Source organism: Heterocephalus glaber, unplaced genomic scaffold, assembly GCF_053883595.1.
Source record: "Heterocephalus glaber isolate CG9 unplaced genomic scaffold, H.glaber_assembly_v1.0 deba00001608, whole genome shotgun sequence".
NCBI classification, from domain to species: Eukaryota; Metazoa; Chordata; class Mammalia; order Rodentia; family Bathyergidae; genus Heterocephalus; species Heterocephalus glaber.
The window spans coordinates 38,957,622-38,984,253 of record NW_028258379.1 but is presented as its reverse complement, the minus strand read 5'-3'; the positions used below and the strand labels follow the sequence as shown (position 1 = coordinate 38,984,253).

General features: G+C 45.5%; 1 long non-coding RNA gene across 1 annotated transcript in view; it reads left to right on the top strand.

Moving 5' to 3' along the window:
* LOC147822871 (uncharacterized) overlaps positions 1-26,632 on the top strand; it is a 72,779-nt gene that overhangs the window by 11,087 nt on the left and 35,060 nt on the right. Inside the window, exons 2-3 of the long non-coding RNA XR_015444966.1 lie at positions 1,915-2,251; positions 9,011-26,632. The exon at positions 9,011-26,632 is cut by the window's right edge and continues 35,060 nt beyond it. This is a non-coding gene — a long non-coding RNA (uncharacterized LOC147822871). The remainder of the gene's footprint in view (positions 1-1,914; positions 2,252-9,010) is intronic.

The window sequence follows — 26,632 nt, the reverse complement described above, 5'->3', positions numbered from 1 at the left end:
ACCTCCTATCACCACCTCAGAGGTTAGGCTTTCAACGTACACTTGGTGGGATACAAACATTCACATGAGAATATTTTGCCTCTGGATTCCCAAAATTCATTTTCTTTTCCCCACAAAGTGCATTAATTCCATCCCGTATTAGCTTTCTCATTGCTAGGCACAATACCTGATACCCGCAAGTTAAAGGAGAGGAGGTTTAATTTGGCTCATGGTTTCAGGGGATTCAGTGCATGGTCAGCAGGCCCCAAGGCAGGAGCATCATGGGGTAAGGGTGTGATGGAGCAAAGATAGTTCATGGTGGGTGGGAAGCGGAGCAGGGGAACAGTGTCAGAGAATCAAGGGCCAGGGACCAGGTATGGCAGCCGAGGTCATGCCTCTGTGACACACCCATACATACACACCCACAAGTGTGCTTTGCTAGTCTTCTCGGTAACAGCCCTAAGCTAGTAACTTGTTCTGGAATCAGCTCAAAAGTCTGAAGTTAAAGTCTCATCTACATATCACCTAAACAAATGTGGGTGAGACCCGCATTATGAACCATCCTGAAGTGATTGCTCACTCGCTCATCCTGAAATGACAGCTTGTATTCAAAACACAGCAGTGGGCTGGCCCGGGACAGACATCTTTGTGCAGAGGGACAGATAGGAAACAAGGAAGGAGTGCCAGGTCCCACACAAGTCCCAACCCAACAGCATAAATCCCATTAGGGTTAAGTCCTGGAAATCCCCTCTCTGGCCGGGGCCCGTCCTCCAGGCCTGCTGGGACAGGACCTTCTGGACATGCAGGGTGGGGCCTCAGGGTGGAGGTCCCAACTGTGGGGACCCCGTCTCTGCAGCTGTGCCAGGCAGGGCTAGGCCCGAGGCTCTGGCAGCTTTGCCCGAAGTAGTGCTTCTCTCAGGCCTTCCCCGGGGGCAGTTTCCTAGGGGGGTCTCACCTCCATGCTGCTTTGTCCCAGGTCGGGCTGGGTGGTGGTCCCTGTGGCTCCAGTGGGCACTGCAGCTGGTGCTGACTGTGGTGGCCACACACTCGCCCAGGCTTTGTGCTCAGCTGCAGTAGGAGGCACAGCCCTGAGATTCCGGAGCTGCCCCAGGGCATCTGTCCATGGTTCTAAACAGCACATAGGTCCCGGCCTCTGTTCAGATGGCCAGCCGACCCGTCAGCAGATGGTCATTAGGCCACATCTGCTGTGTGCTCCTCTGAAAAGCTTGTCCCCTTCACAGTATGGACAGAGCCGAGTGTTTTTCAGATCTTTAAATTCTGTGTCCCTTCCAATAAACAGATTTCACTAAGAAGTAATAAAGCAAAACTAGGGTGCTCCTTCAACACTTTGCTTAGAGACCGCCTCAGCCAAGTGTCCAGTTTCATCACCTGTGAGTTCCACCTTTCACAAAATACTGGAACAGAGCTGCGATTCGGCTGCGGCCCCACCACTTGGTGACAAGCACCGCCTTTCCTGTCGCCCATCAGCACTCTCCTTGTCCCCTCGGGGTCTCCTCAGAATGGCCTCAGCTGTCCGAATTGCCACTGACGCCTTTCCAGGGTCACACGGGCACCCTGAGGAGATGGAGCTCTCTCTGCAGCTCTGCTCTCCTTCCTGAGCCCTTGCAGAATCACCCTTAGGTGATTCATCTATGGCCGTGTAGCTTTTTCTGCCATACTTTTCCAAATTCTTCCAGCCTCGGGTTATTACCAAATTCCAGAGCGGTGCCCATATGGTCAGGTATTTGTAGCAACGCTCAACTCTTAGTGTCAATTTGCTCCTAATCCAGTTATCATGAGAGTCATGACTGCAAGACTGAATTTTGGGGCAACACATTGAGACCATAGCCCTCTCCTTCCTTTGAGTTGCTGGTATTGGGTGTTTTGGGCTGGTTAGGTACAGTTACTTTATTTTATTATTTTCCACCCATCTAGAGGGCCTAAGGACAGAAGCCTGAAGGCCGGATGACCTAGCAGAGGCAGGTGCAGCCGATGCACTGAGCCTGTCCCAGCCTGCTGCCTGGTCCCCGAACTGGACACTTCTGAGGGGCACAAAAAGTGGCTCCAGACTCTCTGGTGCTAAATATAAAATGAAAAGATACATCACCCGATGAAACCAGCCAGGAGCCTCCCAGGCAGAGCAGAGGAGCCAAGGAGGAGGCCCAGGAAAAGCCACAGAGCCGCCTGTGAAGAGATGGAAGGCTTTCCACCCACATCTGCGCCGCTGGGTGCACCGGGACCACTCTGAGCCTCAATCTTCCCTGTGCAGAAGGTATCCATATGGGCTCCATTAAATGGCTTTGAGGGTTGAGCGGCCCCCCGAATTCTCCGGAGCAGGACACCCCACTATTCCTAGTGGGGTCACAGCCAAGTGAGAGGGCTCTGGGCCTCAGCCCCTCGGCTAGGGCAGCTCTGCTCAGACGCCTGTGGTGTCCAGGCCTCCCTGAGAGGCTCTGGGAGGGGACTTCCCAGCCAGCTGCTTACGGGGCCCACCCCACCTCCCCTCCCCTGCGATGTTCCTGCCCTGACTGGTCCCTGCTTGGGACCCCGTTAGCACCCGGTGTGGCCAGCAGATGGGGCCTCTTCCCACTGACAGCTGGAAGGAAGGAAGGCTCGGCCCGGGACGGCCCATGCCTAGGGTGTATCCGGGCAGACCCGGCCTTTGCCTCCTTCTCATCCTGGCCACTTTCTCCCTCAGCTGGTGCAGGGATGACAAAGGCAGAGGTGACAGTGGAGGCTGGGGTCTCCCTCCCCACATCCTGGGGTCTGTCTCCCTGGGTCTTCCTTGACAGCAGTGCCCCACCCACCTCTCCTGCCCACTTCCGGCTTTCCACCAGAAGTGGCTGGTGACGTGGAGAGCCATGTGTGGCCTGTGCTCAGCCCTCCTCTCCCTGCCCATTCTCTGCCACCTCATCTCTGACAATGCAGGCACGAAAGAGGGCGTGGGCTTGTTGGCCAGTGCAGCAGCCCCAGCAGCCCACTGTCTTCCCTATGGGCAGTGACGGGTGGCCTTGGTGAGGGGACTTTGCCCCAGGTGTGTGTGCAGCTGCAGGTCACAGTTTGGGGCAGAAGACAAACACACAGCACAGGTGGAGCTGTACTGAGGGCGTGGTGGGGCTGCATTCTGGCAGGGCACCAGCTCTTCTGTTATCTGGTTCGAAGCTAACTATAATTCCAGCACTCTGGGAGGCTGAGGCAGGAAGATTGTGAGTTTGGGCAACTTAGTGAGACCCTGTCTCAAAATTTTAAAAAGTTAAAAAAGGACTAGGGATGCAGCTCACTGTAAAGGCCCTAGTATTGCAAACCAAAACCAAAACCAAACCAAACCAAACCAAACCAAACCAAAACAAAATGAAAAAGAAAGCTGGGCCAGTTGCCTGAACTCTTTTCCTGGGTGTGGCGAGGGGACAGGATTTGGGGCCCCTGGGTCTCCGTGTCTGGGCTCAGCTGGTACTCTGGTCATCCGGGGCTCAGGATTTGAGACCTGTCCCGGTCCCAGCTGGCCCGACCCTAGGCCTTGCTTGCTCTGGTCCTGTGCCCAGATAACTGCCCTCCGATCCCTACTCTCAGATCTTCTCCAAGCTCAGCCTCACCAGCAGTGTGCTTAGGTGTAAATGTTCGGCAGTTGATTCGGGGTACAAAGCCCTGCCTCACAGCATTTGCCACACGGTGTTAATGTGTCACCCAGGCCAACGCCAAACCAGCCCTGAGGTCACGACTGTGCACACCAGGTGGGGAGACACAGAGCAGGTCACACGGGCACGTGGGGAGAGGCAAGGACACAGTTGAATAACAAGTAATTTGGGGTATTTGTGCCCTTCGTTTCTAATGCAGTTTAACTTGTAACAATGGCCATCTGTACACAGCTGATCTGTAGAATTCCTGAACCTAGTACTGGTTCCTATGCTAGCCAGCCCTTGAGAGCAGACAAGCATGCCGTGCCACATGCAAAACCCAGACCCCTCTGAGACCCACAGGGCCTGTGCCCCGCACACTCTCCCTCCTCAGCAGCATCGCCACGCCTGTGCCAGCTCCATGCCGCCCCTTGCAGGCCCTCACACAGCCCTTGCAGCCCCGCTCCCGCTGCCCTCTGTCTGAAGCTCCTTCCTCCCCTTCCTTTCCCCCTCCTCCCCTCTCAGTATTTCTGGGGAGCAATTGTCCATGTCAAGGCTTTGGGGAGCTGGGCATGCAGAAGTGGCTGCTGTCCCCTGAGCCTGTGTTCTCAGAGCTGGGTCTCAGGAACCCAAGAAGCCGTAGATGTGGCTGGGCAGGGCAGGGCACCTGTGGCTGCTGCCGGCAGCCCCTCCTCAGCTGAGGGTCCCATAGGAGCTTCTGGATTGGGACAGGACTGCCTCAGGCACCTGGACAATGCCTTTGTGACAGTGGCCCACCCTGTGATGCGTCCTCAGCAGCCCAGAGGGGCACACTTGGTAGGCTCTCTCCCCAGAGTGGCTGCATGGAGGCTGGCGTGTCCCGGTGTGGTCATCTGTGGTGATGGGAGCACGTAGGCACCAGTGGGGCGAGGGTGCTGGGTAGTACTGAGCACCCCACAACACGGCCTTTGTGTGCACCCCACCCAGCATTTCATGTTAAAGCATGGCTTTGGCAGGCAGAAGACTTGCCAGAACACAAACTTAGATGCGTGAGCTGGCGGGAAGGCGCACAGGCCAGACAGGAAGCGCCGTCTCCTCTGAGATAAGGCCTAGGTCTGGTCCAGCCTTCCAGTGTCCCTGCTGTGTGACCTCCAGCAAGTGGCTAACACAAACTACAGATTGGCATCCAGTGTCATGCTGGCAGCACTAAAAACACAGCTGATCCTTGCTTGCCCTCTGGTGGTCAAAATCTACCATTACACCTCAGCCTGCCCCCCCCCCCCCCCCCCGGCCACTGGATAATTTTTCACTGTGGTGGCTGCTGGTAGTCTATTGCCTGCAGTAGCCAACCTAGGCTTTCTGTCTCCAGGAGGGTACAGGGGCTTTTTGAATCGAAAAGAAAAAAATTATTTTTGCAGTACTGGGGACTGATCCTAGGGCTTTCACACTGAGCTACATCATCCCCGGTCATTTTAAATTTTGAGACCGATTTTTTTTTTTTTTTTTTTTTTTTTGGTATTGGGGATTGAACTCGGGACCTTGTGCCTGTGAGGCACACGGCAGAACCACTGAGCTAAATCCCCGGCCCTTGAGATCAATTCTTGCGAAGCGGCTAATTTGCCCAGGCTGGGCTCCGACTTGCGATCCTCCAGCCTCTTTACTGGGATCACGGTTGTGCGCCACCATACCCTGCCTATTTTGCATTTTTAAACCCAGCTATTGCCCTCCCTGCAGTTTGCCCAGCCTAGAAGTTGGTCTCCCGTGAATTGAGGTCTTTCTCCTGGTGGCATGAGTTAGTTTTATTAGGGCAGGTGACCACCTCCTTCCTGTAGCATGGTGGCAGTCCCAGAAAATGTGGGGAGTCACGGTGCCTGTCAGAGGGGGCTACTCAGTGAGGTTTCCCGCCCTGGCTCTGCCTGCTGTTTGATCCTTTCACGTTGTGCACTTTTGTATTTATACTCACGACTTGGGCGGTCTTTGTTTTCCTGCCTTCATTCCTTGCTTCCTTCCCTCCTCCCTCCCTCCTTCCTTCGCTGCCTTCTTTCCTTCCTTTCATCTTCTTCTTTTGTATCAGGGCAATAACTTGCCTCATAAAATGAATATGAAAGTGTACCCTTCTTTTCAAATTTGTGGAAGAGACAACATCGAAATCTTGTTCTTTCTTCCATAGATATTTGGTAGGACTTGCCAGCGAAACCATCTTGGCCTGTTTTTTGCTTTGGCAGAGCATTTGGAACTACAGATTCCGTTTCTTTCATATGACCAGGTTACCCTTGGTTTTCTTGGGCGGGTTCTGGAAGATCGTCCTATTCAGGGAACAGTCATTTCGTCTCTGCCGCTGACTCTTGTTTGTGTAGGATCGTGTGTTTATTCCTTACCGGCCATGTTGTTGGCAGTGAGATCTGTAGTAATATCTTCTCTTTCATTTCTGACGTTAGTAACTTGTATCTTTTACTTTCTTTATTTTAATAATAGTTCCTTTAGTTTTTTGTTAGCCTGACTACTAATAGTACGTCAAGTGTATCCGTCTTCTCAAAAAACAGCTGCTGATTTCATTAATTTTTCTCCTTAATTTTCTGTTTCCAGTTTAATTGGTTTCTGCTGTTGTATTTATTACTTCCTTCCTGTTGTTCGCTTTGGCTTTATTTTTGCGCTTTCTGATGGAGCCCGCCGTCACTTGTCGAACAGTACCTGAATGGGGGAGTGAGGATGGAGAAAAAGAAAGACAAAGAGATAGAGTCGGGAGGGCTCCCAGAGACCGAGCGCCCAAGTTTATTTTTCTCCTCTCTTTTATACAACAGGTGAGTTTGGTTGTTAATCATGACCCTTATCCAGAGACACCTGCTTCCTTGTTTTCTAGTTCTTTGGGAATTCCCCACCCTCATGGGCTTCCTTGTTTCTCGGGGTTACAGAACGTTTATCAAGTTCCAGGGCAATCTAATTCGGCAAGGACGCGGTTCCTCGTAACATAGTCTCCTTGCTCTATACAAGGGAGGGTAAGATTCAAAATGGAGCCTCTTTGGCTAACACCGCTCTCCACAGCTTTCTTCAGGTGAAGAATTAGATTATTGCTTTGTGGTCATTCTTTTTTAAAAGATAAGAATATAATGTTATACATTTCCTTGTAGGCATTGCATCTAGCTTATATCCCACATTACAGTTTCATTTTTATTTAGTAGGCTAGCCCTTTTTAACATTTTAACTATTTTTAATTTGTGCATTCTTTTTTTCATGTTAGTTTCATTGGAAATTTAACTTTTGGGGGGATTGAGACAGGGTCTCGCTTCGTGGTTCAGACTGACCTTGAACTCACTATGTAGGTCAAACTGGCTTTGAACTCGCAGCTGTCTTCCTTCTTCATCCTCACAGGTGCTGGGATTATAGGCGTATATCACCAGGCCCAGCAGAACTTTATCTTTTTGCTTTTTTGGTACCAGGGATTGAACTCAGAACCTTGTGCTTGCAAGGCAGGTGGCGGCACCACTGAGCTAAATCCCTGGCAGAAATTTATCTTTTATTTTTTAAAATTTTATTTTATTGGTACATTTGAGGTATACAATATAATGACATTCAATGACATTGGAAATTTGCACCTCTACATAATCTCTCTTGGTTCTTATTTTTCCCCTTCCCCTGCCCTCCCTTCAACCCCTTCATCCCTCCTTATTTACAGAGACTTTTGTTTCCTTTTTTTCATTTTCTCATATTAATTCCATTCCCTTGCCCCTTCCCCTTTGCCCCTTTTCTTCCTATTTCACGTTATCTATTATACCTTTTAGTCCTTATTTACACTTTCAGTTTCTCACACTAGAGAAACTATTCGGTATTTACACATGTGTGTCCTACTTATTTCACTTAAGAGTATCACCTCAATGTGCATCCACTTAGCTATAAATGTCTCTAATTTCTCTTTTTTTATGGCTGAATAGTACTCCATTTTATTAAAAAAACCCCACATTTTCTTTATCCAGTCTCCAGGTGAAGGGCATTTGGGCTGTTTCCAAGTTTTAGCTATTACAAACTGTGCTTCTATGAACATGGATGCACGCATATATCACTATGGTATGATTCTTTTGGGAAGATACCCAGCAGGGGAATAGCTGGGTCAAATGGGACTTCCAGTCCTACTTCTTTGAGGTATCTCCATACTGATTTCCACAGTGGTTGCACCAGTCTGCACTCCCACCACCAGTGGAGCAGTGTTCCTCTTTCCCCACAACCCTGCCAGCATTTGTTATTGGTTGATTTCTTGATAGCAGCCATTCTTTCTGGGGTGAGGTGGAATCTCAGCATTGTTTTCATTTGCATCTCTTGAATGACCAGTGATGTTGAACATTTTTTCATATATTTATTTGCTATTTCTACTTCTTTGTCTGAGAAATGTCTGTTCATTTCAGATGCCCAGTTTTGGATTGGGTCTTTAAATTTAGGAGGTCTGATTTTTTTAAAGTTCTTTATAGATTCTAGATTGTAGACCTTTGTCTGAGGGACAGCTGGTGGAAATTTTTCCCCACATTGTGGGTTATCTCTTCACACTGTTGGTGGCTTCTCTTGCTGTGCAGAAGCTTTTCAGTAAAAAGAGATCCCACTTGTTGATTGTTCGTGCTAGTTCACGGGCAACTGAGGTTTTGTTCATAAAATTTTTTCCTATGTCAATGTTTTCAAGAGTTCTTCCTAACCTCTCTTCCAGCTGATTTAGTGTTTCTGTTTTAATATTTAGATCTTGAATCCATTTCAATTTTAGTTTAGTGCATGGTGAGAGATATAGGTCTAGTTTTAGTCTTTGGCAAGTTGAAACCCAATTTTTCCAGCACCATTTATTAAAGAGGCTATCTTTCCTCCAGTGAGGGTGTTTGGCTCCTTTGTCGAAGATCAGGTGGCTGAGTGTGTCTGGAGTTGTTTCTGCCTCTTCTGATCTGTTCCACTGGTCCTCAGGTCTGTTTCTTTGCCAGTACCATTCTGTTTTTATCACAGTAGCTTTGTAGTATAGTTTTGAGTTGGGGATTGTGATACCCCCTGCCATGTCTCTGTTACCTAGAATTGCTTTTGCTATTCTGTGTCTCTTCTTGTTCCAAATGAATTTTTGGATTGTTTTCTCCAGGTCTGTGAAGTATGCTGCTGGAATTTCAATTGGGATTGCATTAAGTCTATATAGCAGTTTTGGAAGTATGGCCATTTTCACTATGTTGATCCTTCCTACCAGGAGCAGGGGATGTCTTTCCATTTTCCGATATCATCTTCAATCTCTCTTTTCAGAGTGCTATAGTTTTCAGACAAGAGGTCTTTGATTTCTTTCATTAGGTTGATTCCTAGGTATTTCAGTTTTTTGGATGCTATTGTGAAAGGAATTGTTTGCCCTATTTATCTCTGAGTGAGTCTGTTGTTAGTGTAGAGGAAAGCTATTGATTTCTTTTCTTTTTTCTTTTTTTTGGTACCAGGGATTGAACTCTGGACCTTGTGGTGGTGAGGCAGGCGGCGGAACCACTGAGGTAAACCCCCGGCCAGCTATTGATTTTTGTGTGTTGACCTTGTATCCAGCTACTCTACTGAATTTGGTTATTAAGTCTGGAAAACTTTTGGTGGAGTTCTTGGGGTCTTCTACATAGAGTATCATGTCATCTGCAAATAATGACAATTTGACTTCTTCATTTCTTATCTTTATTCCTTTTATTTCTTTCTCTTGTCTAATTGCCTTGGCTAATGTTTCCAAAACTGTATTGAATAGTGGAGATCTTTATCTTTTTCCTGATTTTAGTCTGAAAGATTTCAGTTTTTTTTTTTGTTTTTTTTTTTTTGGTATCAGGGATCGAACTTGAGTCCTTGTGCTTGTGCAGCAGGTGGAGAAACCGCTGAGCTAAATCCCCAGTCCCAAGGATTTCAGTTTTTGACCATTTAGTATGATACTGGCTCCTGGTTTTTCATAGATGGCTTTTATCAGATTGAGGTAGAGACCGTCTATTCCAGTTTTTTGTAAGGTTTTATCATAAATTCATGTTGGATTTTGTCAAATGCTTTTTCTGTATCTATTGAGACGATCATATGGTTTTTGTCCTTTGCTCTATTGATATAGAGTATTACATTGATTGGTTTGCATATGTTGAACCATTCCTGCATCCCTGGGATGAATCCCACTTGGTCAGGGTGTATGATCTTCTTGATGATCTTCTGGATTCTATTTGCCAGTATCTTATTAAGGATTTTTGCATCTATGTTCATTAGTGAGATTAGCCTATAGTTCTCTTTTTCGGTTGGGCCTTTCTCTGCTTTGGGGATCAAGGTGATGCTTGCTTCCTGGAATGAATTTGGGAGTATTGCTTCCCTTTCAATTTCACTGAAGAGTTTAAACAGTAGTGGCAGTAGTTCCTCTCTAAATGTCTTGTAGAATTCAGCAGTGAAGTCATCAGGACCTGGGCTTTTCTTAGTTGGTAAAGTTTTAATTACATTTTCAATTTCATTGATTGATATTGAGTTGTTTAGAACTTTTAGGTCTTCTTCATTCAACTTTGGTAATTCATACATATCTAGGAATTTGTCCATTTCTTCTGTTTTCCATCTTATTGGCATATAGGTTCTGGAAGTAGGTATTGATGATCCTCTGGATTTCTGCTGAGTCTGTTGTAATTTCACCCTTTTCATTCCTAATTGCATGGATATGGGCCTTTTCTTTCCTTTTTCTGATAAGGTTGGCTAAGGGTTTGTCAATTTTGTTTACTCTTTCGAAGAACCAACTCTTGGCTTCATTGATTTTTTTGTATCATTCTCTTAGTCTCCACTGAATTGATTTCTGCTCTGATCTTTATAATAATTTCCTCCCTTGTATGAGCTTTGGGTTTGTCCTGCTCTTCTTTTTCTAGAAGCTTGAGGTTCAGCATCAGGTTGTTTAATTGGGCTCGCTCTGTTTTCCTAATATGTGTATTCACTGCTATGAATTTCCCTCGTAAGACTGCTTTCATTGTGTCCCATAGATTCTGATATGTTGTATTGTCATTGTCATTTAACTGAAGGAACTGTCTGATTTCTTGTTTAATTTCCTCTGTGACCCATTGGTTATTCAGAAGTGTGTTGTTCAATTTCCATGTGTTTATGAAATTTTTGTAGTTTCTTTTGCAATTGAACTCCAGTTTCATCGCACTATGGTCTGATAATATACAGGGGGTAACTTCAATTCCTTTGCACTTACTTAAACATGTTTTATGAGTGAATATGCAGTCTATTTTGGAGAACGACCTGTGTGCAGCTTAAAAGAATGTGTATTCTGATTTTGTGGGGTGGAAGACTCTGTAAATATCTGTTAAGTTCATTTTTTCAAGAGTTTGATTGAGTTCTAGTATTTCGTTGCTTGTTTTTTGTCTAATTGATCTATCTATATGTGACAGTGGGGTATTGAGGTCCCCCACTACTATTGTGTTAGTGCTTATATGATTTTTCATGTCCATTAGTATTTGTTTTGTATAGTTTGGCACACTAGTGTTTGGTGCCTAGATATTTATGATCGTCATCTCTTCCTCCTCGATTGTTCCCTTTACAAGGATGTAGTGTCCTTTGTCTCGCTTAATCAGTGTTGGTTTGAAATCCACTTGATCTGTAAAGGGAATAGATACTCCTGCTTTTTTTCAGGTTCCTGTCACATGGAGTATTGTTTTCCACCCTTTAACTTTCAGTCTATGAGCTTCTTTTTGCATTAAGTGTGTTGTGTGCAGCATATTGTTGGATCTTGCTTCTTGACCCATTCTGCAGTCTATTTCTTTTGATTGGTGAGTTGAGACCATTAACATTGATGGTTATAACTGATATGTATTGACTTATCATTGTCATGACTTTTTCTTTTTGTTGGATTCTCCCCCTTTGCATTTAGTTCTTGTCGTGCCCAATGGATTCATTCTGCTGGGCTTCCTGGGGTTGTGATCTTCATTGTCTTTTCCTAGGATTTTGTCTAAAATATTTTGGAGTGCTGGTTTGGTATTCATGAAGCTCTTAAGGTGCTCTTTGTTATGAAAGTATCTTATTTCACCATCAATTTTGAAAGATAGTTTTGCAGGGTACATCAATGTGGGTTGGAGGCTGTTTTCCTTTAGGGCTTGGAATATGTCACTCCAAGCTCTTTTTGCCTTGAGGGTTTGCGTTGAGAAGTCTGATGTGATTCTGATGGGCTTCCCTTTGTATGTGATTTGTTTCTTTTCTCTAACTGCTTGTAAAACTTTGTTGTTCTGTTGGGTTTCTGGAATCTTAACAATTATATGCCTATGTGTAGATTTTTTTTGATCAAGGCTAGTTGGAGTCCTATATGCCTCACTTATCTGTATGTCAGGTTCTTTTCCCCTGCTTGGGAAGTTTTCTGCCATCACTTCTGTGAATAGTTTTTTTTTTTTTATGTCATCTGCACTCTCTCCTGTTTCTTCATTGACTCCAATCAGTCTTATGTTATTCTTCTTTGCATCGTCTAGCAGCTACTGGATTGATTTCTTGTGGTCCCTTACAATTTTAAAGCAATTTTTCTTTTCCTGGTCACTAATTGCAATCTTATCTTCTATATCTGAAATTTTGTCCTCACATTGGCTCATTCTGCTATGTAGACTTTCAGTGGAGTTTTTAATCTCCTGGAAATCTGTTTGCATCTGTTTTATGGAATCCATTTGTTTCCTATGTTGGGATTCCATCATGTTCCTCAGCTCCTCTATTTTTTTTAAAATCTGTGTCCTCTCTAGATTTATTAATCATGTCTTGCACTATGGGCACAATCTCTGCTGTTATGTGAGAAATTATTTCTGATTTCATTTTTTCCAGATCCTCTTTTGTTGCTAGTTCAGGGAGTCAAGGTGGTTGAGTATCAGAGTGTTTGATCTCGTTTCCCTTCGGGCTTGCTGTAGCTGATCTGGAAGTCTGGTTCTGAGGCTTGTTTACATGTCTTCTCATTTTGTGGGGGGGTGTGCTGCTGGCACCTGGATGGCTCACCTCCTCTGTGCTGGGAGCAATGGTACGTTGGCCCAGAAGCCTCCTACTCTGCACTGGGAGCTGTGGCATGTCGACCCGGAAGCTTCCTCCTCTGCCAGAAATTTATCTTTTTATTAATCTGTTCAAAGAACAAATTTTTGATTATTGATTTCATTGCTTATGCTTATTATTTTTCCTTATTTATTTTTATTCTCTACTTTGTTTCCATCTTTTTAAAATGAGGACTTAGCTGATTCATTGACTGTCTTTCTTTGTTACTAATGTGACTATTTAAGTCTATGAATTCTAAGTATTTTTTTGTTATTGTACAAATTTTGATATGTAGCCTTTTTACTACAGTTTACTATAATTTTGAAGACTTCTTTTATTATTTAGTAGAAACACAAGCTATTCAGAAGTGTATTAAATTTTTTTACAAAACAAGTGAAAATGTTTAAATCTTTCCTGTGTTTGTGTTGTTGAAGATCTCAGGGCCCAGTCCACGGCTGATAAACAGTACATGATCTGGAAATGTCTGTGAATGAACTTGCCTCTCTGGATCAGTTGCTGAGCAGCCAGGAAGAACAGCACCTTTTCTGCTCTTGGGAATATCCAAAACTGGTTATAGAAACGTAACAGAAATAAGTGAGACAGGAGTTAGGATTCTATGAGGCAGTGAGGACAACGCCCCCAAATGGAGTCAGGAAGCCCAACACGGCATCTGCTGAATCACCAGCCCCAGGGATCATACAAAGACATCTTCCCGGTGTCCCCCGGCTGTCTGGGATCCCCCAGAGCATGGTAAGGGAGGACGCTGGCTCAAGGATGCATAGGCCCTGCATGGACACTTCATGAACACTACACAGGTTGGACCCTAAAGATTTTGTAGTCTCCTATAGGGTGGTGATTATATTGTTTACACAACAGCCCAGACTACTTTCTAAACCTCTTAGAAATCCTAGACAAAGAGCCCTCGTGTGTATCCTGCTCAGAATCCATTCCTGGCAGGCAGGTGCTCTGCGTCCCTGGGTTTGTGTCTTTTGCTTCCTTGCCTTTTTATCTTTTAAATACATGTGTTGCACCCTACCTCCTCTGTGTGTGATTTCATTCACCACCATGAAACACCATCCTGACACTCTGGTAACAAAAATACTTACCTTTTGACCAGTAAACAAATACATGCCAAGCATTATTCAGAACACTTAATCTAACCTTTGAAACTGCTTGAAGAGATTTAAAAGCTACCAGATGAGAAAAGACATGGAGTTTAAGATCTTCCGTAGTCCTGTGGCTAGACCTGGCAGGGGTGAGCTTGCCCACAGGGAGGCCTGTTTTAGAGTCTGCTGCTAACTCTCTCAGTAGGGTCTACTCTGGAAGGTACTGCCCTGTAAATGCACTCTCCGAGATGCTTTGTAGGACATTACCCTTAAAGGAGGTTCTGCTAGGCTGGGGGTGTAGCTCAGCAGCACAGCGGCTGCCTGGCAAGCGTCAGGCCCTGAGTTCTGCTCCAGTTTATGAACATAAAATTATCCAAGTCAGAAGTGTGCACTGAGATGCATTTCACTGAATGAGCACTCTGCAGTCAGCATGCATATCACCAAGATAAGATGGCCAAGCCCCGGAAGCCCTTCTCATGCCCACTCTGGCCGTTAACCCCAGCAGAGTAGAAGGTGACTCTCCAAATGTCTAACGTGACAAATGGGTTTTGTCCGTGTGAACTTTGTATAAATGGAATCCTGGTTTAAGTACCCTGGCTTCTCTGGCTTCTTCTTGAGATGCTACTGATCTGGGAGTCACCCTGTTCATTCTTTTCGCGGCGCAGTGCTGTGCAGAGCGACTGAACACAATTTACCTCTTTGTCTGCCTGTGCAGCAGACATTTGATCAGTGCCCAGTTAACAGGGCGGACGTGCAGTTTTAATGTCACTTAAGTGAGGATCTTTTGTTTCTTTACTGTTTTTTTGTTTGCTTATTTTATTAATTACACAAGTTCTAAGGTACCTTGTTCTAACAATGTGTTTGTCTATTTTCCTATTAATTCTGCCAAATTTGATTTAACGCATTCCCAAGCTGCGTTGTTAAGTGCTAGATTCATGGTGTTATACGTTCCTGGTGTATCAGCCCCTTTGTTTTGGTGAAAGACCCTCCTTTTCCTCTAGCAATTTTTCCTGTCTCAAATTGCACCTCGTTTGGTGTCAGCATAGTTACACCTGCTTCTTTTGTCTTATGTTCACCTCTATCCCTCATCCCATCCCTTTTAACATTTTTGTGATCTTATGTTCAACTTAAAATTGTATTTCTTCTAAAGGGATAGACACTTAGATTTTGTCTTTTTAAAATCCAGTCTGACAATAGTAAAGACTTTCTTGTAATTACTAACAGAGGTACTTTTTTATCTGTGACATTACCATTCCTTTTGTATTTTACTCACCTCTTTTACTTTTTTTTTCTTTTCTCTGGCCTTCTTTCAATTTTTAAAATGATTCTATTTTTCTGTCTACTTTCCTTCTTTCCTCAGTTTTCCTTATTAGTGCCTCCTTTCTTGTAAGTTTTACATTCTCTTGCTGTCTTTGTAGAGTGCCCTAGAGCAGTGGTGGCAAACCTATGGCACGCAAGCTGCAGTGAGCGCACAGAGCCCTCTCTGTCAGCCCAGCATCACCCCAGTGGCCCAGCATCGGATAACAGCACACAAAAGCAGGCCAAATACAAATGTTTACCTTTTAATAAAAAACTGTTTGTATCATTGAAAGCTCTGTTAGTGCGTTTTTCTTTTAAGACAAAAGATGTGAACATATGAGTTGTTTTTTCTAAACTAAGACTTCAGCATTCAGGCTTAATTGCTGTGTTGGCACTTTGTGGTGAAGGAGTGGGTTTGGGTTGTGTTTGGGTGGTTGTTTCTTCAAAGTTCGCCATCACTGTGCTAGAGATTACAGCATATATATTTTTACTCATCGGTATGTAGTAAATATTTTTATTTCTTTCATTTTGCCAATTATGCTGGGCCTGAGAATATTTTATATCTCCATTATTGCTCTGTTATTGTAATATGTTTCCTTTCTGTGTGTATTTTATTTTATCTATTTATTAATATTTATTTATTTTTGAGATAAGGTCTCACTATGTCACCTAGACTGGCTTCATGATTCTTCTGCCTTAGACTCCTGAGTAGCTAGGATTACAGGCCTGTGTCTTCATGTCTTTTAAGTTCCACACAACATTTCTGTTTTACTTGGCCCTGACTTATTTAGATTCAACAGTGTACTCACACTCTCTGGTGTTCTGTGTTCCTACCCCCATGTCTGCAGTGGTGTGGACCGTTTCCCTCTGAGGAGAACTCTCTTTGTCACCTGTGTTAGCCCGACCCACTGGTGACAGCCGTCTCGGTTCTCTCCATCTGAAGGTGTTCTCACCAGCCGTGGCTGTGAGTGTCCACTCATCCCCCTGGGGGCTCAGCCCTCACTTGTCCCTGGCCCTTTCCCAGCAGGCCTTTGTCCCCAGTGCACGAGGCTGGAGGAAAATCCGCCTCACTTCTCCAAAGTCTGATCAGTTTTTAGCTTCCCAGGCTGTGAGGCACCAGGTTTCAGCCAAGGTGTCTGAGGCCCGGGCCCTGGATTTGGGTCTCTCCAGCCCCATCTGTGTGGCGGTTGCTTTGTCCCAGGACCGGCCTCCTGGCTGGGCCACATGGAGGCTGTGCCTGCTTCCTCCCCTGACACTGCCAGGCAGGAGGGTGCACATCTCGAGGTTGGCAGGCTCATTCCAAAGGCAGAGGAACCAGCACCCCTTCCACAGGGCACATGGAGACTCGGGGACTCAAAATTGCCAAGTGCACCGGCTCGATTCCAGGCTTCAGAGCCCCCTTGACCCGGGCAAAGCCCCGAGTGTGGCCAGAGGAGATTTGCTGGGCTCCTCTGTGACCTAGCTCACGGCCAGGAGATCAGGGTCAGGTGAGACGCAGTCAGGGAGGCCTCCTGCGGCTGCTCCTCCTCCTCCTGTTTCTTCTTCTTTGATGATGCTGGGGATTGATGCTACCTGCCCAGCCCCAAGCCTCTTTTAGAGACAGTTTTGCTAAGCCACTTTGAGCTTGAACTCAAAGTCCTCCTGCCTCAGTCTCCCAGAATGCTGGGATTACAGGTGTCACTGCCATAGGAGGCCTGAACTAGTGCATGGCTGCTCTGAGCCATCTTTTCTTTCCTACAGGACCTGAAGGCTCTGAACGGCAGCCAAACACCTCTACTCCATGTGACCCACATTTCCTCCATCCCTGCCGTACTACGGACATTCCACAGCCCGTTTCACCTGTGTCTGCTCCCCAAGTTTGTCACGGGTGACTCCCTTAGTGATCGTGATGCCGTGACATGTCATGGTGACAACGGTCTCACCCATGCCCGTGTCCTTGTTGCCAGAGGTCAGATTCCAGAATCCCACTGGAGGGTCTGCCTCCCTGGAAGTGAGCCTGGCGCCCACTGGCATTGGTTGCATTGCTCCCAATGTTGGTCCTGAGAGGGGGACCCTTGGCAGGGGTGAGGAGGCGACCCCAGGAGCACAAGGTGTGTTATTAAGCTGGCTCCCACAGGGGCACCCACACCCGGCCTGTTGGGACCGATGGGAAGAGGTACACAGCACACACCTTGGGAAGGTCTCTCTTGGGGCCAGCCCTGGTCAGTCATCGTGGCAGGCTGCTTTCGGGAACACTGAGACCCACGCATTGCTGGCCTGCCCTACATGCGGGCAGAAAGCCAATAGGGCTGACATGCAGAAATGACACCAGAAGTCACCAGAAGTGGCATGTCTGAGGCAGGCGGTGGCTGTGTCTCCCACCTCTCACCTTATGGAGCAATTGTTTCCTGTCACCCTTCTGAGTCAGTGATCACAGGGGTGGGCACAAAGTTCTGGTTTTTTGAACCCATGATGTTTTTCAGATGAATTAGCTGGCATTCTTTCATGAGAAGTCCCTTGTCTGTATTGGGTCCATGTCTTGTGATTGTGAATGATGCTCCACTGAACATGGCAGGACAGATATCTCTTGGATAAACTGGTTGCATATCCCTTGAATACCCAGAGGTGGAATTGCTAGATAATATAGTAGTTCTATTTTCAACATTAAAAAAACTTCCATCCTGTTTTACATAATTGACATTCCCACAAACAGCAAGCAAGCATTACCTTTCTCCACATCTTTGCCAGCCCGTGTTATTGTTCATCTTTTTGATAACAGCAGTTCTGAAAGGTGTGAAAAGATATCTCACTGTGGTTTTAATTTGCATTTTTTTAGTGATTAGTGATGTTGATCATTTTTTTCCTGTACCTGCTGGCCATTTGTATGGCTTCTTTTGGGAAATAACTATTTAAGTCCTTTGTCCTTTTATAATTGGGTTATTTGCTTTCTTACTATTGGATTATTTGTATTCCTTGTACAAGTTGTGATCAAAACATATGGTGAATATTTAAATAAAAAAATGTATTACATTAAAAAACTCAGGTCATTCATTCCCTTCAAAATATGCCCCTCACTTTGACCACACTATCCCATTGTTCTTGCCCCTTTCTGAGTCCTTCCAAGCCTTTACCTGTGCTGTCGTGGCTGCCCTGATGTCCAGAGTCAATTCAAAACATTTCCCTTTTCATTCTGACTTTGAGGGAGAGTCAGAAGTCATAGGGCCTCATGTCCAGTGAATAAGGTGGATGAAGAGACATTGTAATTCTTTCATTCTACAGAAATTGCTGTAAGTGTTTTGAAATGATTCAGGGCATTGAGGCAGCCATGAAAAGACACTCAGGAAAGAAGACTTCCAGACCTGCTTCCGAGAGCAGCAAGGACAGTGACATAAATGTGTGTGAAGGGTGTGTGTGTGGAGCATTTTAATGGGGATCAATGGCAGAGTGTCCTCTGTAACAATTTAAACATTTGAAAAGATTCCACAGTGCGTGCTTGGGATATAATCCTTCGCCACATGTATGTTTGCCAGTGTACGCTCCCGTTCTGGTGGTTGTTTTCTCCCTCAGTTGTTTACCGTGCTGTGCAGAAGCTTTTCAGGTTGATGTAGTCTGACCTGGTAATTTTTGCTTTGGTTACCTGGCCTGTGCCAGTTAATCTCAGTCATCAGCTTGCCTGGCCTAAGTGACTCCTGAAGAGGTGGTGGAGTCCTGGGGGCACCACACTTTAGGGCTGGGGTTAGGGTTCATTCTTCGATGTTTATAACTGAGTGTGCTGCTAGGACTCCCTGGGGCCCAGCTGGAGGAGGTGGCTCACTTCTGGCCTGCCTTGGAGGGGACATTTCTTGCTAGTGCTCTTTTCCTCTGCTCTGCTTCCTGGTCACTATGAGATGAGCTTTGTTCTACCATCCCTTTCTGCTGTGATGTTTTTGCCTTGAAACCATCCAACAATGGACTGAATCTCCTGAAACCATGAGCCAAACTAAACCTCTCCTCTGTTAAATTGTGAATGTCAGGTTTTCTTTTCCCCCAGCAGTGGGAAAGCTGACATGAAATACGTGAAAAGTTACCAGAGAAATGAGGTCATTGGTGTGACTGTACCTGACCATGTGGTAGAGAAGCCTTTAGAACTGGTTTGTGGGTGGAGATTGGAAAGGTTTGGAGTTGCAGGCCAGAGAAGCCCTAGACTGCTCTAATCAGAGACTGATGGGGAGTTCTGGCCAGCGCGTGGGAGACCAGAATGCTGATGGGGGCCGGGGATTTAGGTCCCGTTTGATCCCGGGTTCCAAAAACCAAAACAAACCAAAACAACGACAACAAAAGAATGCTGATAGGAATGCAGATGTTAAAGGCCAGGCTCAGGAGGTTTCAGATGGGAATGAAGACACACTGGAAATTCGACTAGAGGCTATTCATGTTCCAGTTGGGCAAAGAACTTGTCTGCACCCTGTCCATGTATTAAGACTTTGCAGAAAGCTGAATGGACTAACTGATCTAATGGAGGAAATTTTGAGGCGGAGCAAAAAGCAGAACAGAAAGATTTATAAAACTTAAATTTTGGCCCGGAAAAAAAAAACCATATGGTTGAGGTCAATAAAAAGATTAGTGCTATTAAAAAGAAGCCAAATATTTTGAAAAGAGACAAGAAGAAAGATGCCTTAAGAACGTCTCAGAATCAGAAAGACCCCGATTATCACAGGCCCAAGGCTATGGGTGTCAGCCTTTCATCTGGGAAAAAAAACCCAGGCCTCTGCTTGAGAAGGGCCCCCTAGCAAATTGGTTCCATGCCCTTCTACCATGATGTTCCTGCTTTGGAGCTAGCCAGCCACGGTCCAAATTAAACCATGAGCCACGTTGAACCTCTCCCCCTTTAACCTGTGGGTATTGGGTATTTTGTCCCAGCAGCAGGAAAGCTAATATAGTGTCATATCCAAAAAAATCGCTGGCCTGCCAGTGTTGCATAGCTTTCCTCCTATGTTTTCTTCTAGTAGTTTTACAGATTCAGATTTTACATTTAAGATTTTAATAATCCATTCAAATTAACTTTTGTATATAGTATGAGATGAGGGTGTAATCTCATTCTTCTGTATAGGGATATGCAGATTTCTCAGCACTGATTACTGAAGAGACTATCAATTTTCCACTGAATGTTTTTGGCATCTTTAGTGAAAATCAGTTGACCATAAATACATAGATTTGTTTGTGAGCTTGCTGAGCTGTTCTGTTGATCTATGTATCTGCTTTTATGCCGATACCATGATGTCTGATTACTATAGCTTTTGAAATTGTGTAGTATGATGCTTCAGCTTTGTTCTTTTTGCTCAGTTGCTTTAGCTATTTGGCATCTTTTGTGTTCTGTGTAAATTTTAGTATTTTTTTCTAGTTATGTAAAAAATACCATAGGTTTGATAGGAATTATATTGAATCTATAGATTGCTTTGGGCAGTATGAATATTTTAACAATGTTAATTCTTTAATTCATAAACTTGGAATATACTGCCATATATTTGTGTCTTCAATTTCTTTCATCAGTGTTTTATAATTTTTGGTGTAGAGTTCATTCACTTCATTGGGTAAATTTATTCCTAAGGGTTTTTTTTTGTAGCTGTGTAAAACGATTATTTTATTGATCTCTTTTTCAGATAGTTTGTGTTAGTGTGTAGAGCCTGCCTCCTAGACTCATACCATTTCTTATTTGTTTTATTCATTTATCTGTTTATATTTTAGGTTTCTCATATAAAAGAAAACATGCAGTATTTAACTTTCTAGTCTGGTTTATTTACCTTAGTATAGTGGTCTCAAGCTCCATCTATTTTCTTGCAAATGGCATGATTTCATTTTTCTTTATGGGTGAATAATATTCTATCGTGTATGTATATTATCCATTCATATGTTGACAGGTATCCAGTATGTTTCCACAGCTTAGCCGTTGTGAATTGTGCTTCTGTTAACATAGGCATGCATGTAGCACTGTAATATGATGTCTTTAATTCTTTCAGGAACATAGCCAGGAGTGGGATAGCTGGGTCTAGTGGAACTTCTGTTTTTAATTTTTTGAGGCATTTCCCCAGTGGTCACATTAACTCACCATCATACCAACAATGCTGGGGATTACTTTTTCCTGGCATGCTCACTGGCTCCTATCGGTTTTTGTATCCTTCATGATGGCCATACTGATTAGGCTAAGATGGAGTCTCAAAGTTGTTTTGATTTGCATTTCCCTAAAGGGTAAAGATACTAAACACATTTTCACCTACATGTTGGCCATTTGTATGTCCTCTTTTGAGAAGTGTTTACTTAGTTTATTTGGCCCTTTTTTTTTTTTTGGTAGCGGGGATCGAACTCAGGTCCTTGTGCTTGTGAGGCAGGCGATGGAACCACTGGGCTAAATCCCCGGCCCTTATTTGGCCATTTTTGATTGGGTCATTTTGTTTTCAGGTTAATTTTTTGAATTATTTGTATATTCTATTCTCTCTTTTTTTGAGACAGGGTCTTGCTATGTAGTTCAGGCTATCCTTGAACTCACTTTGCGGCCCAGAATGGCCTCCAACTTTCGGCGATCCTCCTGCTTCAGCCTGCCAAGGGCTGGGATTACAAGTGTGTACCACCCCCTTGGCAGTTCTTTATATATTCTAAATATCCATCCTCTATCAAAAGACTAGCTAGCAAAAATTTTCTTTCTGTAGGTTGTCTTTTCACTCTGTTGATTGCTTCCTTTACTGTGTAGAAGCTTTTTAAATTTGATGTAATTCCTTTGGTTGACTCTTGATATTATTTTCTTATGCTATTGGAGTCCTATTTAGGCCATCTTTGCCTGTGCCTCTGGCTTGAAGTGTTTCCTCTATATTATCTTCCAGCAGTTTTGCAGTTCTTGGTTTTATATCTAGGGCTTCAATCCATTTTGATGTGATCGTGTGCAATGTGAGAAATAAGGATCTAGTTTCAGTCTTCTGCAGGTGGATATCCAGTTGCCCCAGCCTCAGCTATAAACAGGTTTTCTTCCAGTGGAACATGCCTTTGGTCCCTTTGTCAAAAATTAAGTGGCTGTAGGTGTGAAGGGCTTTTCTGTGTCTCCTCTGTCTCACTGGTCTACATGGCTGTTTGGGGGCAGGGCCCTGTAGTTTTTGTTACTATGGCTGTGTAGTATAACTTGAAGTCAGGTATTGTGATACCTCCAGCTTGCTTTCTTTTGCACAGGGTTGTTTGGGCGATTCTGGATCTTTTTTGATTCCATATGAATTTGAGGATTTTTTTTTCTAGTTCTGTGTTGGTATTTTCATAGGGATTACATTAAATCTATAGATTGCTTCTGAAGATATGATCATTTTCAAATACTAGTTATGCCCATCTAAGAACAAGATATGTCTTTCCATTTGCTAATGTCTTCTTTAATTTCTTTCTTCAGAATTACATAATTTCATTATAGAGGTCTTTCACCTCCTTGGATAGATTGATTCTAAGGTATTTAATGTTTTTGAAGCTATTGTGAATGGAGTTGTTTTCTTGATTTCTTTCTCAGTGGGCTCATTACTGGTGTACAGACCTACTACTGATTTTCGTGTGTAGATTTTGTACAGGAATGCTATTGATTTTTGTGTGTTGATTTTGTATCTCTTTTTCTTAGTTTAGCTAATGGTTTGTCAATTTTATTTATCTTTTCAAAAGCCTCACTCTTAGTTTCATTGATTTTTTTTCTATTGCTTTTCTAGGCTCCATTTCACTTATTTCTGCTCTGATTTCTGTTATTTCCTTCTGTCTACTCTCTTAGGGTATAGTTTGTTCTTTTCCTATCCCTTGAGGTGTAATGTTAGGTTGCTTATTCTCTCTCTGTCTCAGTTTCTGTCTCAGTCTCTCTCTCTCTCTCTCTGGCATTTGCTGTTCTTTCCCCTTAGCATGCCTTTCGCAGTGTCTTGAAAATTTTAGTATACCTCATCTCTCTTTTCTTTTGTCTCAAGACATTTGAATTTCTTCATTGACCTACTGGTTGAAGAGGACCATGTCATTTAATTTCCATATATTTGTGAATTTTCTGAACTTCCTTTGATTTTTAATTTACAGTTTCCTACCTCTGGGGTCAGAGGATGTATGGGCAGGACTCTTGTCTTTGTGAGTGTGTGAAGACTTGTTTCACAGCCTAACTCGGTCTCTCCTGGAGAACGTTCCATGTACACTTTGATCGTTGACAGTTAATTACAGTATTTCTTGCAGTAGTCTTGCTTGGGCAGAATCTTGCTGGGAACTTAATTTTCTTGAACGTGGATGTTGATATCTTTCCCCAGGTTTGGAATTTTTTTTGCTGTTATTTTTTTAAATAAGCATTCTGCCCTGCTGTGTCTGTCTTCTCCTTCTCAAATGCCTGGAGCTTGAACATTAGTTCTTGTGGTGCTGTCCCCTATGTCCTGGAAGGATCCTTCGTTCCTTTTCATGGTGACCTTCATTCTCCTCTCTCTGTACTTTCAAACAGCCTATCTTCAAGCTCAGACCCTATCTTCTATTCAATTAATTCTTCTGTTGACCTCTCTATTGTATTTTAAGATTCATTTATTGAGCTCTTTGGTGTCAGAAATTTCCTCCTTCTCCTCTTCTCTTCCTTCTCTTCTTCCTTTTCTTCTTCCTCTTCCCTTCCTTCTCTTCTCCTCCTCCTCTTCCCGTCCTCCTCCTGCCCTCCTCCTCTTCTTTTTCTTCCTCCTCTGCCTCCTCTTTCTCTTCCCCCTCCTGCCCTCCTCCTCCTTCTTCTTCCTCTCTTTAATAGAGGGTCTCTCTGTGTTGCCCAAGTTAGCCTCAAACTTTTGGGCTCAAGAAATCCTCCCACCTCAGCTTCCTCAGTAGCTAGGATGATGTGCCTACACCACGGCATGTGACTTGGTCCCTTGGTATCTGCAGAGGTTTGCTTCCAGTGCTATCTGTGGACTCCAAGCCCATGGATGCCGAAGTCATGTCACCCAAAGGCCATGGGTTGGAGGTGCAGTCCCCAGAGAGATGCTGTAGGAGGCAGTGGCAGCTTTAAGAGGTGAGGCCTATAGGCCACTAGGCAAGGCCCTTGCAGAGGATGTGGGACCGTGGGCTCTTCCTGGTTCTCTCTTTTGGCTTCCCTGTCATAGATAAGTGGCTTTACTCTGCCACTTGCTGTCACCACGGCATAACGCTGCCTGGCCCCAGGCCCAAAGCTGTGGGGCCACTGGATCATGGGCCGGAGACCGCATAGCCCTTTTTTCTTTCTAGGTCTCTTGTCTCAGTTATGTTGTTACAGAGTCAGGAGCCTGGGTGACAATGTCCCTACATAAAGTGGTGTGGCATTTGCATCTAACACACACCCTCCTGGGTATTTTAAGTCACCTCTAGGTTGCTTATCACACCTATGACTATGTAGATGCGATGTGAGTAGCTGCTTCCGGGTGCTGTTCAGGGATCAGTCTGCATGCTCAGTACACAGCATTTAAGGACAGCTTTGAGCCCTGGTCCACTGCATCTGCAAATGTGAAACGCCCCGACCTCCAGGGCCCCGTGTGATGTCCAGGCCTCTGCTCACGTTCTGATTTGGGCTGATTTTCCTCACTTCAACAAACCGAGTCTGAGTATTGGAGTTGGCCGAGTGTCTTCCAAACACTGTTCTGAGTTCTTTGCCGGCAGTTACAGGTCTCTGTTTCCTTGGGCCGGGTCCTGACTGGCAGGTCACTGTTCTTTTGCTGGTGATGTGTTTTTGGTTTTCGTTCCTCCCCTTGATGTTTGTTGATGCCGGCACATTTTCTTATTTTTGTGGACCAGAGAGTGCTGAGTTACATCTCTAGTCCTTTTTAAAATTTTGAGACAGAATCTCACTAAGTTGCCCAGGCAGGCTTCGAACTTGTGATCCTCCTGCCTCAGTCTCCTGAGTAGTTGGGATTATAGGTGTGTGCCACCAGGCCTGGCTAATGCCTGCATGCTTCAAGGAGCGGTCACTTCTTGCAGACTTTATGACCTGGTTTTGCTATGGAAAGACCTCATGAGTGGGATGGGAAGGCACTCGCTGGTGGCGTGCAGTCGTTCTGGCGCCATGAGGACTGTGCCAGCAGAGGTGGTGTTGATGGAGTCAGGTCCTCCCTGTTTCTGCAGCAGAGCAAGAGCTCTGGGGGCTTCTGGTGGCTGTGGCTGGTAAGGTCCTCCTGATCTCTTTCTCCCTTTGGTGAAGCTGTGGGTGAGGAGAACCCCTGGGGCCTGGGCCTCTTGGTGGTGGCCCACTGGGTTGGGGGAGTGGCATCCTGGGAGCAGCCACAGGCAGAGGTCCATGGACCCGGGTTCCAGGGCGCAGGCCCCGAGTGCTTGTGGAGTGCAGGGAGGGGCTCTGGGTGGGGCTGAGCTCCCCGCGGTAGCCAGTGCGCCAGGAGCCTGCAGATGGGCAGTGGGAGCCCGGCCCAGCCGCTGTGGCTGGGCTGGTGTTGGATACCTGGGTGTGGCGGGTGGTGTCCTGGCCCCAGGAGGCACACTCCCTGCAGCCACAGGCCTGGGCCTTGAGGGGCGGCTTCTGCTCCAGAGCTGGGCTCACACAGCGAGCTGCTTCTTGCGGGGGAGCAGTGGATCTGGCTGCCGGGCCCTCGGTGGCTCGCGCTGTGCAGCTGCACCCACAGCCTCCTCCTTCCTCTGCTGCCTGTGTCTCCCGGCTTCCGGGTGCCGTCTGGGGCCCTTCCTGGTGTGGCTTTTGTGCCGCTGTGTCACTGCTGATTGTTCAGTGGGCTCTTGTGCCTTCTCCTTGGCTTTTGGTTGGTGAACGGCTGCGTGTGCATGTGGGCTGTGTGTGTGCATGTGCTGCTCTGCTGTCTTGCACACCCGCACGTGTGTTTCTGGGTGCTGGGGCAGGGAGGCCAGTGCCCTGGGTGGGGTCGTGCTGCCCAACTCTCCTCTCCCCGTGCCTCTTTGCTTCCTTGCTCGGCTGGTGACTGTGACCATGAGCTCCTTGCCTGCTTTCTCCGGGCGGTCTTCTAGCCCACACTGGGGACAGTGCCCTCCAGGGAGGGCTGGTGGCATCCTGTGCCAGCAGTCAAGGGATGGGTCCAAGTCAGGGCACGGGACCGCTGCAGGCAGCCGCGGCTGTGTCCTGGATTCGAGGCCAGGTTCCTCTGCCTGGCCCTGGCCCGAAGCCCACGGCCAGGCTCTGCCCTGTCTGTTCTCAAGGCCTGGCCCTCCCGCTGGCCACCTGATGGTCAGGACTTTTTCTCCCCTCTGTCTTTGGTGAGGCCAGTGAGGCCTCTTAAAGAATTAGTTCTGTGCAGGATTTGGGTCTTCAGAGTAGTGTGGAAAGCTGAATTCTGCTTTCACATGTTCAGCTTTGTGACTTGTCTGTCCCTTCCCCCAACTATACCCAGGACAGAGGAGGCTGAGGTACCCTGCTCTGCTTGGTAGCTATAGAAACTGCATTAGTATTTTACTGTTTAAGCTAATGTTTTTGTTGGCTTTTGGTAAATAGCCTATTAAGTTTAGGAAGTTTTCTTCTATTCCAATTTAGTTTTTTAATGCTCTAATTTGCCACTTTAACTAATTTTATCCATTTTTGCCTTAGTACTGATACATCCTTGTTTTCTTGGAACAAAACCAACTTGATCATAGCATGACTTTAATGGATATTTGATTTCATGTTTCAGTGTTTTATTTTTTCCCTGTCTATCTTAAGAAATGAAAAAATGTGCTGGGGATGTAGCTCAGTGGTTCCGCTGCCTGCCTCAC